The following is a 14,498-nucleotide window of genomic DNA, read 5'->3' as shown; positions in this document are numbered from 1 at the left end:
GTTATATAGTAGCATTGACTCTCGAGTGGCCCTCAGTTGGGGTAGTATGATGCTTAATGACGATGCGATGGCGTAAGTCGTTCAGGGGCGGAGAAACAAGGTGATTTTGGTAGTAAACCATGTCGCTATGCCCCAGTCAGCTCCTTTGTGGAATAATAAGAATGAACGTTATCTAACCATGAGAAAGTGGGATAAGTAATGGTCATATAGTGGTAATGGAGTCGACTAAGGGTTTCGGTGACACGTTCCGAAGCCATACTTGGTGGGATTGTCTTTGATTCCTTTCGTTTTGTTCCTTGGGTGTTCACGTCTTTTCAAGAAGATTAGGTTGCGTTTGGTTGTGGAAAATTTTCCAAGAAAAACGGAAATTTTGAAAACGCGTTTGTTTCGTTAAGTTTTTCAAAGTTTTCTAAGAAAATGAAAATTTCCAGTTGAAATTGAATGTAAACTAGAAAAGTGATTTTATAGGTTTTCCAAAATTTTACAATTTCTAAGATGGAAAATGAAAACTAGATCTACTGGTTCCAACCAAACGTTTTTTCTAAAATTTTTATTAAAAACTGAAATTGAAAACTCAATTCTATTCTCTGAAAACATTTTCTTAGAAAATGAAAACAGTTTTTCACAACCAAACGCACCCTTAGTATCCCAAATCTCTAACCTCGTATTTTGTTTTGATGTCATAGTAGTTGGTATCATGTGTGTGATGTCGGTCAATGCACATGTTAAGATGTTTGGTTGCGTTTTTGGAGTTATAGAGTAATCCCCATGTTCTTAATCGGTCCAACATGTTAAGGTAGTTTTAGTAGTTGAAATCTCCCCAATGTGAGAGTAGAACTGGTATGGATTAATGGAAGTCGAAAAATCCTGATGTTTTATAACTATCACTAAATCGCAACGCTCATCTCTATATGTGCAACGCCTCGATGGTTTTTTGACGTTTACAATAAACGAGACCATTGACTTTGAGTTTTTGGCAGTGGACCTTGGACCGTGCTGGTTGAGGCCGGTGGTCCAGGTCCGGGTTTTCCGGTTCTTGTACTCGTTGGATCAGTACAACTTTAAGTGCATATGATACAACTTGTTGAATCCCTACCAAAAGTTAGTTTATCTATTATGACATAAGGTTGAGTATTTTGAACCGGACTGGACCATAACGGACTTTGCAGAAATTGGTGGACCTTAGACCAGAGTTGTTGAGGCCAAACCAGGTCCGGTTCCGGTCCGGTCCTGTCAGGAGGTCCAAATGCTCATCCCTAGGGTAGCGTGTTCCATTATGTGTGTCGCGCCTAATCAATAATTTTGTTAGTTGGTGTCGTTTTTCTTATCGAGATGTTTTGTTCTGGTTTAAGGTGCGTGATTTAGTTGACGGGGTGTTTATTTTCCTCTGCTCATTGCCTATATCACTTAGATCACAGGTGAGTAAATCCTTTTTCCAACTTTGGTACATTGTTAAGAACTACAACTTTTTACAACAAATCGAATGATTCGAATTAGTCTTTTATGTTAGCTAGTGAATCTTTATGCTACTGTTTATGTGCTAGAAATACGTTATCTTGCTGTGATATGAGCTTTAGGTTGTCATGCATGCTAGATGATATTTATGAAGATGTGTTATGATATGTGATATTGGATTCATGCTAGACAATTTGGTGGTTTCACCTCATCATGATTATTATCTACTCACTCCTGAAGGAAAGAGACATATTATTCCATGGTTTCTTTATGGATTAATTACTCCCAATCAACCTCCTGCGTAAAAATGTGGTCAGTAACATTTTTTCTTGAAATCCTTATCCTCGCTCATAATAAATAATAACTTAAATTTTAATTCAAAATATTTTTTTATACAGAATCCCCGATTCTAACACTTGGAGCCCTTCCTTCATCAAGTTGATTCTGTTGGTTCAAAACAAATGAACAATGCAAAATGCTGAAAAGCTCTCGATTATTATTCAGTGAAAAACAAAGAATAGAAGGCTGCAATATATAGCAGCACTTACAACTAAAAAAGTAAATGCTGGAAACATGAAAAGACTAAAAGTAAAAGCAGGAAATATGAAAGACTTCAACGGTTATGAAGACACACACGAGAGCACTTATTTCACTTTATTTCACTGACTTTGAATTAGTCTTCAACACCCCCCTTTGATTCAAAGCTTCCAATGCCAACACAAGCTCGGAGACGCTGAAAACGTGCAGGCGGAAGAGCCTTAGTGAACATGTCGGCCAATTGTTCTTCAGTAGGACAGAACTCCACCCATATTACACCTGCTGCCACCAAGTCTCGAATGTAGTGGTGCTTAATTTCAATATGCTTGGTACGCCCATGCATAACTGGGTTTCTTGTCATGGCAACTGTCGATTGACTGTCATAGTAAATCACAGTTGGTTCCCTTTGTTCCTGCATAAGATCACCCATAAGTTTTCGTAACCACACAGCTTGACACACGGTAATTGTGACCGCCACATATTCCGCCTCAGTTGATGATAAAGCTACCGTTGCTTGCTTCTTTGACTGCCATGAAATTATTCCAGACCCAGTACTGAATCAATTCCCTGTTGTACTCTTCCTGTCTTCTTGTGATCCTGCCCAATCACTGTCATTGTATCCTTTTAGCACAAACCTTTTTGAGTTCAAATACCAGATACCATAGTGCTTGGTACTAGCTAAGTAACGAATAATTCTTTTGACAGCTCCATAGTGTTGTTTTCTGGGTTTGTGCATGAATCTTGAGACTACTCCCACTGCAAACTTATGTCTGGTCTTGTGTGAGTGAGGTAGATTAACCTCCCAACTATGCTCCTGTAATTTTGAGGATCTGTCATTCCTGTGCCATCTTCACATGTTAGCTTTTCATTGATGTTCATAGGAGTTGTGACTGGTTCAATATTCTCCATGTTGAGACCCTTTAGCATGTCTGATACATATTTTTCTTGAGCAATAAAAATACCGGTTTTTGTTTGCTTTATTTCGATCCCAAGAAAATAATGTAGCTTTCCAAGGTCTGTCATTTCAAACGTTTTCATCATCTCAATTTTAAATTGATAAATGAGCTCTTTAGACGACCCTGTGTAGATCATGTCATCAACATAGAGACTGACTAACATGATCCCTGCATCACCTTGCTTCCTGAAATACATGGTGGGTTCACTAGGACTTTTCTGAAAACCGTTGAAGCGAAAGAAGTTGTCAATCTTGCTATACCATGCACGCGGAGCTTGTTTAAGCCCATATAATGCCTTCTTCAACCTATATATCTTCCCTTCTTGCCCAGGAACAATAAATCCTTCGGGTTGTTGAACAAAAACTTCTTCTTTTAGGTCCCCGTTTAAGAATGCCGACTTAACATCGAACTGGTAAACTTCCCATTGTTGTTGTGCAGCTAATGCAAGAATTAACCTTATTGTCTCAATTCTTGCCACCGGTGAGAATGTTTCGTTGAAATCTACACCCTGTTCTTGTCGAAAACCACGAGCAACTAATCTTGCTTTATGTTTTTGGAGACTACCATCCGCATTGAACTTTTTTTTTAAAAACCCATTTCAAAGGAATTGGATGCTTACCAGCTTGAGGTTCCACCAGATCCCATGTCTCGTTCTTTTCGATCGCCATAATTTCTTCCTCCATTGCTTTCTTCCAGTTAACATCTTGAAGTGCCACATCTGCTGAGACTGGATCACCAGCGAATAGGGCTAGAGTGCTATCATAAATGTCATTCAAGTTCCTATATCTGAGTGGTGGAGTATCTGGAGACGACACATCGGAAGAGCCAGGTGTGGTCCTCGAGGGCGTAGCAGAAGATGATTTACAGTGAGTAGAGCTCGGTGTCGGACTTGATGGAGGAGACATGGGTGTAATGATCGGATGATCATGCACTTTATCTTCTACATTTTCAAATGAATTTGGCTGTGGCATTAAGTTTGTGTGAACCGATGTATCCACATAACTTGAATATTCTTCAAAAATCACATCACGGCTGATAACAATATTCTTATTTATAGGAACGAATAACCTGTAGGCCTTTGACATTGTACAATAGCCCACAAAGATGTATTTCTTGGACTTCTCTTCTAGCTTGTGCCTATTTGTGGTGACCAATGCATAGCATAAACAACCAAAAACACGCAAATGATCAACAGTGGGCTTGAACTCATACCAGGCTTCGAAAGGTGTTTTATTCCATACTGCTTTGGTGGGTGATAGATTGAGGAGATACACAGCTGTGGCTACCGCTTCTGCCCAAAATGAGTCAGACAACTTACTTGTTTTTAGCATTGATCGAGCCATCTCCACAATAGTCCTGTTCTTCCTCTCTGTGATTCCGTTTTGCTCAGGTGTATAAGGAGCTGTCAATTCTCTTCTTATTCCTTCTTCTTCACATAATGTAGTGAATTCCTTTGACATGAATTCACCGCCTCTATCAGTTCTTAGAATCTTGATTACATTGCTTCCTTGTTTTTCGACAAGGGCTTTGAATTTTTTGAAGTGCTCAAAAGCTTTAGATTTCGCTTTGATGAAGTAGACCCAACACATATGAGTGAAATCATCAATAAAAAGCAAGAAGTACTTACTCCCCGAGTGTGATTCTGTCCTCATTGGACCACATATATCTGCACATACTATCTCCAGTTTTTCTGTTGCTCGTCTTGCTTGCCCCTTCGGAAAGGATCTTCGTGTTTGCTTACCCAAGACACACCCTTCACACACATGGGTAGAATCTTTTATGTTTGGCAGCCCGTTCACCATTTGTTTACTTGTTAATAGTTGTAGACCTTTTACATACAAATGACCATATCGATAGTGCCATAATCTTGACTCATCATCCTTGCTACTCATCATCATGTATCCTTCTTTTCGTGAAAAATCTACTGGAAACATCCTATTTCCAGCCATTTTTGAGTATAATAGAACTTCACCATTTTGTTTCTTTACCACACAAGCATCATTTTCAAATTCTACCTTCAATCCATTTTCAATTAACTGGCCTACACTTATCAGATTGTGGGCCAGACCTATCAGATTGTGGGCCAGACCTGGTGCAAAATGAACATCATTGATGAGTTTATCCTTTCCATCGATGCAAACCGTCACAACTCCTATTCCTTCTATCGCAACTGGTTGGCCATTGCCGAGACGGACACGTGATTTTCCTGTCGTGTTCAGGCTTTTGAACTTGTCACGTACACCGGTTATATGATTAGAACATGCACTGTCTATATACCATATCTCCTTTGTAACATCAACCGGATGAATGTGGGTCATGAACAAGTAATCTTCCTTCTCTTCAAATTCCTCTTCAGTGTACTTTGCTTGGTTTTGCTTTGTCCAACAATCTTCTTCTTTATGACCAAACTTCTTACAATGATCACATTGAACTAGTGACCCTTGTGATCTCCCTCGACCACGACCACGAGATGATGCTCTGCCTCTTCCTCGACCAAAGGAATATCTACCTTGTTCTCCTTGGATCCGAAATGCACGTTCTCCATCTTGAGTATGAGATCTGTTGATTCTTGCTTCATGTGCTTGTAGTGAGCCCATCAGTTCATCAAAGGAAAATGTTGTAAGATCCTTTGACTCTTCAATAGCCGCCACAACATGGTCGAATTTAGAAGGTAGACTCATCAGTACTTTTGCAACAACAACTTCATCAGAGATTTTATCTCCATAAGCACGCATCTGAATCACAATCGAAGATGCTTTTGCAAGATACTCTTGAATGGTTTCACTTGGTTTCATGTTTAAGGTCTCGAACTGCCTTCTTAGGGATTGGAGTTTAACTGTGATCACCTTTGCTGATCCTTGATATTCAGTTTTGAGAATGTCCCAGGCATCTCGTGATATGTTTGCTGCAGCAATTCTGGGAAAGATTGTTTCATCAACAGCTTGTTGGATGAAAAACAAGGCTTTTGCATCTTTCTTTTGATTTTCTTTCTGACGTGTCTCATCTGTGCTTGCTTTTGCATACCCATTTTCAACAAGATCCCACAAATCTTGTGACTTGAACAAAGTCTTCATTTTGGTACTCCAGAACTCGTAGGAGTCTCCCTTAAAGATTGGAATTTGAGGGTGAGACATGCTAATAGTGTTGAGGTTCTGTGCCATCAAAACAAACCAGAGAGACTTAGGATTGCAACCTAAGCTCTGATACCACAATGTTGGTTCAAAACAAATGAACAATGCAAAATGCTGAAAAACTCTCGTGTATTATTCAGTGAAAAACAAAGAACAGAAGGCTGCAATATATAGCAGCACTTACAACTGAAAAAGTAAATGCTGGAAACATGAAAAGACTAAAAGTAAAAGCAGGAAATATGAAAGACTTCAACGGTTATGAAGACACACACGAGAGCACTTATTTCACTTTATTTCACTGACTTTGAATCAGTCTTCAACAGATTCATCTGCATTACAACATGCAGCCTCAACTCTGGCATGATGACATGGCTTTATTGTCCAGACCCTTGCTTGTGGTCAACGTTGGAGGACCTATTCGTGAGTTTATTTTTCAAATTTCATTTTTAATCTTTTTATTTTTTGTAAAAAAATAAAAATATTAATTAATTGTTTTATTATAGGTTACTGCAGATATGGTGGCGACCTTGCTAGGGAGTCAACAACATCATTAATGAACGTTCTTCCAAGTTGTGGGAGTGTTAGAATTTCATTTTCTAGAAGAACCCCACACCAGGTATATTTTTATATATTTCTTTTAATTATAATATTCTATTTTTTTAATATAAATAATATTTGACAAAATTACAGGTGTCTGAGATGTTAGTAAAGGAATTCCGTAAACGTCCTAAGGTTTATATCTGGGATGTAAAAGGTACCCCACTCCACTCCACTATCTATCTATAGGCCCCACTTGTTAAACATGACATAATATAACATAACATGTTTTACTTATTTTGTGTTTGATATGTGTTGGACTCGGACTGAGACGGGAAATGGGATTGATGTCAGTAGGATAAAAATAGTAACTTTTGATCCGGTCCCACACAAAAAGGTGGGAGTGGGACAAGGACTCTTGAATCTTGATGTTTGTTTTGTGAAAAAGACGTAAATGCCATTTTCATATATTGTTTGTGTTTGTGTAGATCCAAATCCACACATGGGACATTTAGCTATGGCTGATGCTTTTCTCATCACTGCTGATTCAGTCAGCATGATAAGTGAGGCCTGCACTGCCGGGTAAGTCTCTTAATTAAGGCAGAAGGGTAAAATGGTCATTTACTCTCATTCAGTCCAAAAATGAGTTTTTTTTAATCCGTCATCACTTGTAGACATAAGGGAAAACTGGTAATACAATTACACTCCTAAGCAATAACACTTGTAGACAGAAGGGTAAAATGGTAATTTACTCATTTTTCTTCTTTTACATTCCAGGAAGCCTGTTTATGTAATTGGAGCCGAGAGGTGTACATGGAAGTTTGCATATTTTCATAAATGTCTGCAAGAAAGAGGGATGCTGAGACCATTCACTGGTAAAGAGAACGTAAGTTGAAACACAATATGATCACTTAAATAGCAAAGGGCAAAAAGACATCTATACCCTCAATCAAATTGTATTTTATTTTCATGGTGTTACTATTTACAGATAACTGAAACATGGATCTATCCTCCATTAAGAGACACATCAGAAGCAGCTGAGCATGTGATAAAAGCACTTGCTGAACGTGGCTGGAAATTGCATCCATAATGGAGCCAAAATTTTATATATTTTTATCGATTACATGTTATCAGATTATCTATAGCATAAATCATCGATAACAATTATAAAGGCTTACATTATTTGTTCTCTTGATTCAAGTTAATAATATATGTTAACTAATTTGATTAGAATAGTGATGTATAATTATGAATTTATAACTAGATTACATTGTTTTTTTTTAATTGAACTTGTAACAAAAATAATTTTAAACTCTTACATTTCATTTATCTTATTCAAAAGTAGTTAAATTGTTGGGTTTTTAGCACCCTCAAATGATTGGAATGTGGAATGTGGATCTTTATGTCCGATCTCATGTATATATATATATTTTAGTCGTAATAACAAATTCATGATGATAAATGCTTGTATGAGAATAACTCTTTAATCTTTATAATTCACACAAGTGTCTCTAATTGGGTACCAACATGTTATGGATTTGTATTGATTTTCTTGAATATAAGCAAATGGATATAATTAAATCGAAAGTTAAAAGAGTGTAATCAAAGTGTATTTATGTTTATCTCTATTTGATTACTGCTCTTTGTCAAACGGAAAAAATAAAATAAAATATATCTAAAAATAAGAAGTTAAAATGACATTACAGTCAAATAGTTGACAGGTAAAAATATTATTTTGTTTTGAGTTTTATTTGTTGTGTTCTCTGGCTTATAACAATAATTATTAAAGAAGATTTTGCCTGTTTATTAGAGATGAATAATTTTTTTTAAAGGAACCAATATGTGAAATCTTTAAAAAATTTGTCAATGCATTTCGATTGATGCTTTCATCTTAAAAGCAAAGAGTTTCTGCAAAGGTGTTGAAGGAAAAGCGTTTCTGTGGAAATATCAAATATGCAAGTCTAATGTGATCCCACATCGCCAGAAAGAAGAAATAGAAAGGTAGGGGAAGTATTATAAAAACGAAACGAGGTAATTGGATTACTTACTTACCTGGATAGGGTCAATGGTTGGTCAAGATGGACCATGGCCTAGGTTAGTGACCTCCATTGCACTGAGCAGGGGTGCTAGCCTAAGGTCGGCCCAAGTGGTCGAGCCTACATCATAATTTGTGCCAGTGGGGGCTTGCGTTCGCGCAGCCCCTGCCCAATATCTTAGTTTGAAGTTTTTGCTTAACAACTACTGTTTTTTTTTTACATTTTGTGGTTTGAAACGGAACAAATATGAGGAACGCAATGACTCTTCATTCTCTTTTGAGTTGTTTTGTTGGACAAATTGTTGATGATATACCTAAAGGCGGACATAGATCCCCCCCACCTTGTTGTCGATCTAAAAAACCTTCTCCTAAGATGTTGGTCCGCTTGAGATGACAATTGTTGTCGGACTAAATTCTCCTTCAAAGTTACAAGGATTTAGGAATGGGTGCGCAAGGTGTCGTCGATAGATGCGACCAGTGATACCGCCAGGTAGGCTCAACGAAAGGCGGGCGTAAAGGGCATGAAATGGTGTCATTTGAGTAGTTGTGTGATATGGAGAATTGCACCAAACTTAGCAAGGTGTGAATAACGACTACAAGTCTTTGGTTCATCATTTATGAATCAATGAAGACAAGACTTGACACAACAGTTGAAGCACGTCAGTGTTGTTGGTGATACGTATGCACCAGATTAGAAGAGTGTCGTGTCAAGGTTCTTGAAATGAGTCTAGACCCGAAACAATTGAACAATGCAACCCATAAAGTTGATAGATGTTGGAGAGGAACATGTGAACAAGCATCAATGCCATGTAATTGGTTGAAGTGACTAAATTTATTTAGATGATGAACAATGACCCATATGGTTGTCTTCCTATGGGAGACGATGAAGTCCATAGTAATGTCCTTCTATACTTCTGATACCTTCAATTTCAATAACTTGCTGATGTATAACAAAAATAGTAAAGTAAATTGTGAAAAACATATAAAGGCAAACCTAAGAATCCCAACTTTTTTAAAAACAAATTTCCACAAAAATCAAGCAAATAGTTGTAATCTCTTAAAAAAATGAAAGTTTAAAAAACCTAGTATTAGTCATATATTTGCAACCAGATATTTTTAAAAATGGTTTGATATTTTGTCAAAAACATGTCACTCAAATGAACATGGAAATATCAACGGTTATCATTTTGAACATTTTTCCTTCATCCAATTGTTAAAAAATAAAGATAAATAAGTGAAATTGGAAATAATAGGCACTAACTTTGATTCCTATGTCCTTTTCAATCTCAATAAAAATTTAAATTTTTTAAAAATATAAGTTCAAACTTTTATAACAATGAAAAAAAATGTCATGAAAAAAAAAAAAACTCAATTTTCATCCTACAATGGAGTTAGAGCTACATAGAACCCTTCAAATGTATAAAATACTTTTTTATTTTTAACTAAAATAATATGTCTATATTTTCAAAGTCAACATTATCTAAGTGCAAAGTTTTTGTTTTCAAATTTTTATAGATTATTTTTGTAGCAACATAAATAAGATGGTAAGATTATATTGGATTGCATAAATTCAAAGGCTAATTTTTCATAGAGTATTTTGGGAATTTAACATTGAAAACTTATGGACTTAGAAAATACCATGTGGCAATACTTAAGGACTGTTTGTTTTTTGTGTGAAGATCTACGCAACCACTTTTGTCAGCGCCACGCATACAACGCACAGACATATGCCCTCTGTAACAACGTAAATTTTCAAACAAAATTTTCATTTCAAATTAAAGTATTTTCATTCAAAACAAGGCATAAACATTCCAAGTGTCATGTCAGAATACAAATCATATAAATCCCAAGATCAGAAAAACATCTATCAGTGTGTACAAATCACGCCGGCGCCTTCCCACGGTCCTTGCTAGTACCTGAAACACATACACAATGACTGTAAGCATAAATGCTTAGTGAGTTCCCCAAAATACAACTTACGCACATACGCCTTTCCAGGCCCTGACCTTCCGGTCCATGTGTATTAGGGGACTTCCGTCCCTGCTGGGTAAACCTTCCGGTCCTATCCACGCCAACCTTACGATCCACATTACACGCCTTCCGGCCCATATTATAATGCCTTCCGGCCCACATAAACATACATAGTACGCATAACAATTAACTTATCACATATAACACATATATCACATATCATATCCGACCTTCCGGCCACACAGTCAAACCCTTCCGGGTACGGTATAGTGAGAAGACTCACCTCGCGAATATCGAAAGCTAGCAAATCCCAAAGTCACTCGTGCTCGATCCGCCGAGCTACAATCTCCCTATAACATCATACATCTCTTATTAACACTTTTATCTTCTAAGCTTGACTATCCCTAAGAAGTCAAACATAGGTCAACTCTGGTCAACGGTCAACGGTCAACTTGACCGGACTCGGCGAGTGCTAGGGCAACTTGGCGAGTCTAGACGTCCTCACCAATTCTCTAAGATTCCCTTTCTACACGTCGAGTATCCCCCTTGACTCGACGAGTTCCTCCTGGAAGAATCGCGGGGCCACCCCGACTCAACTCGCCGAGTCTGAAGAACAACTCGGCGAGTCCCAGTTAATCTTCAAGCTACTCGCCGAGTCTGTTCATCGGACTCGGCGAGTCCATGCCATGCAACCGCTCAAACTGCTTTCTAAGGTCAGATCTGCTCCGACAATTCATAGGTCTGGCCTTCCTAGACTGATTCCTCACGTAAAGTCCTCATTTTGGTGCTCATAATACACCCCATGACTCCTAATTTACGTTTTGACCTAAGGCATAAGGATTCCAATCCAAAACCTCCATTGATTCCCGAAATGCTCAGGCATGGGACACTTTGGACTTCCAAAGGTCCCAATGAAAGGTTCCAATCGCTTGGGGGACTAAGGAGACACTCAATCTAGCCACAAAAGGGTTCAATAACCCTAAATCCATATACACATCAAACTAGAAGGGATCAATTCGAAATATTACCTGAATAACGTTGTTCTGTGTCCCCAACCCTCAGAATATGGCTTCTCCTGTTGTTCCCTTAACCAAGCCTCCTCCTTTTTGCAAAATAACACTTCCAAGATCAATAATGGCCTTCTACCTTGCTCCAGATGCTCTCAATCGAATTAGGGTTTCACTCACAAGACTAGGGTGAACAATGACGGCCATAAGGTCCCCTTATATATGTCCCAAACCTGGACGGTTAGGGTTTCGCTAAACAGCGCGAACTCGCCGAGTCCATATCCTGACTCGTCAAGTCCAGTCGCGAACCCGCGATCCTACTCGGCGAGTCTGAGCTCCAACTCGCCGAGTCCCCTCTTAAAACACCCAAAATCATAAATATAACGATACCTGAAATTCCGGGCTGTTACACCCTCACAGATTGTTTGTTTTTTGGAAGTGCGCAGATCAGAAAACGTTTGCGCGAGGTCTTCCTGGCGCAGATATGAGCCACTGTCTTCAAAGGTCTTCAGACCTCATTTTAACCTAAACAAAAAAAAACATGGGCCACCGTGCAGTTTTTTTTTTTTTTTTTTTTTTTTTTTTTTTTTTTTTTTTAAATGCATTTTTAATGTTTATACCATGAAATTAAGTTTAAAAATTCAATTTATTTTAACAGCTGCAAACGTTAAAAACAACAGTCTTCTTATTGCAGACTGCATACATTTGGTCCATCTCTTCTGCCGCAGAGGCTTGTGGATGTGGTCCACAGACAGACATATTGACTTCAAAAAAATAAACAACACCTTATTTTTTTTATTATATAGGGAGACCGGTGATAATTTAGGAAGCGAGAAGCAACATACTTTTTACTTTTAAACTATATCTTGAATGTAACGAGCTATTTGGTAATCTCTAAATGAAATCATTCCAACATTCAACATATTTACCAAACTTGTAAATATGGTTTTAAGGCATTTGATCCAACACCTCGTCTATAAAGAAAGGGTTTATGTCCAATCTCATATTTTTTTTAGATGTAATAACAAATTCATGATGATAAAAGGTTGTAGGGTAACAACTCTTTAGTCTTATCATTGACACAACCTTGTCACCAATTAGGTACTAACACAATATGAATTTTTATTAATTTTTTTTACTATAAGCAACTGAATATACATTCATCAAAAGTTAAAGAGTGCATCAAAGTGTATTTATGTTTATCACTATACGAGTACTGAAGAATGTTTTGATGCAATAATGGGATCCCACATCGCTTCAAAGAAAAAACTAAAGGCAGGGGAAGTATTATAAAATGGGAGCTAGGCCAACGGGTTAATTACTTACCTGGATGGGGTCAATGAGTGGTCAAGATGGCTCATGGCCTAGAGTAGTGACCTTCATTGCACTTTGAAGGGGTGCTGCTTTAAGGTCGGCCCAAGTGGTCGAACCTACATCATAATTTGTGCCAGTGGGGGCTTGCGTTCGCGCAGCCCCTACCCAATTCATCACTTTAGGTTTTCGTGTAAAGCTACTCCTGTGATAATTATATTTATGACGTTTAGATCTTCAAAACAAACCGTAATATATATATTTTTATTACGGGTTTTTAATATAATATTTTTTCTTTCTGAAAACGTAAACAGTTGTCACTTGTTTTTTTTTGTATGACGATGACTTTTCACGGCTTTAATAATGGAATAATTACTGAATGACGTTTGCGCTAGTGTCTCGAACCTTTTCAATATCTTGGCATTAACAATTTTAATTTATAATAATGCATCTCAAATAAGCGACAATATTTTATTCAACATCGCTTGACAAAAATTGTGAAAATTCGAAGTGCAAAGAGTGTGTAAAAACTTGTCACACCATTGATGGGTGTTTCGAGAAAATCCGTTATACAGAGTGGTGGGATACGCGTCAACGGAAGACAACAGGAGATCAACGTAAGCAAGTTAAACCAAAACCAAAGGCGACAAACTTTGAATTCAATGCTAGTCCAATATCGGGGCTAAGTTTGGAGCAAAACACTAAGTTGATAAAGCAGCTAACTGACACACAAAAACTATAGATAAACATGGTTGGTAAGTACATTTTCAATACTCCTTGGGTAATTGATTAAGGAGCTAATGAACATGTTGCTTGTAATAATGATGCATTTTTTAATTTAAGAAATTCAAATGATGATGTGCTAGTTAGAATACCAAATGACAATAATGTCATGTATCAAAGAGTTGGGAATGCGAATCTTCCAAATAACATCAAAATATATGATCAGGGCCTTGTGTAAACAACAAATTTATAAAAGGCAAATAAGTTTCTTTTCCAATTTACCGATTTGGCCTTGTGTAAAAAATGAAAATGATCAGGGCATGACAACTTTGTACGAATTGTAGAAACTATAGAAATAGTGTCCTATTTTTCATTTTTTTTATCCAAAATAGCATTGTACATAACAATGCACTTTACCCTTAATAAAAGGACCAAAATGCCCTTTTTCCAGAATTCCCTTGTTAAGAATTATAGTCGGTTGTCATTATGGGTTAAAAATGTTTTAAAAACATATAAGTATTAAATCAATACAATTTTAGCAACCAACTTTTATTTCGTTTAATACTATTTTTAAAACATATAACTAAGATGATATAAGTGACATATTTTGAAAAAATAAAAATAAATAAACAACAAAATTAGAATAAGTGAAACAAGAAAGCACAGTTCATGTACAGATCTACTATTAATTTTAGCAATTCCGACAAAAAAAATTATCTATCTAAATTCTCTGCACCCCATAAGCCTCTAAAATGAATGCACTTTTATTCCTGATAATATAGAACTGAAATAAATGCTATGGGGAAGCAACTTTTTTAAATCTGTGCTCCAAAAT

General features: G+C 37.1%; 2 non-coding genes and 1 pseudogene across 2 annotated transcripts; all 3 read left to right on the top strand.

Moving 5' to 3' along the window:
• The first annotated feature begins 1,637 nt into the window (after positions 1–1,637).
• Positions 1,638–7,830, top strand: LOC111884694 (mitochondrial fission protein ELM1-like; annotated as a pseudogene).
• An 830-nt stretch (positions 7,831–8,660) lies between these two features.
• On the top strand, positions 8,661–8,821 carry LOC111884712 (U1 spliceosomal RNA). The gene has a single exon (XR_002847871.1). It is a non-coding gene; the product is annotated as a U1 spliceosomal RNA (small nuclear RNA).
• A 4,126-nt stretch (positions 8,822–12,947) lies between these two features.
• On the top strand, positions 12,948–13,108 carry LOC111884719 (U1 spliceosomal RNA). The gene has a single exon (XR_002847876.1). It is a non-coding gene; the product is annotated as a U1 spliceosomal RNA (small nuclear RNA).
• The last annotated feature ends 1,390 nt before the right edge of the window (positions 13,109–14,498 follow it).

Source organism: Lactuca sativa, chromosome 2 (genome assembly GCF_002870075.4).
Source record: "Lactuca sativa cultivar Salinas chromosome 2, Lsat_Salinas_v11, whole genome shotgun sequence".
NCBI lineage: Eukaryota > Viridiplantae > Streptophyta > Magnoliopsida > Asterales > Asteraceae > Lactuca > Lactuca sativa.
The sequence above is the reverse complement of the archived record's forward strand: the minus strand, read 5'-3'. Positions and strand labels throughout refer to the sequence as shown.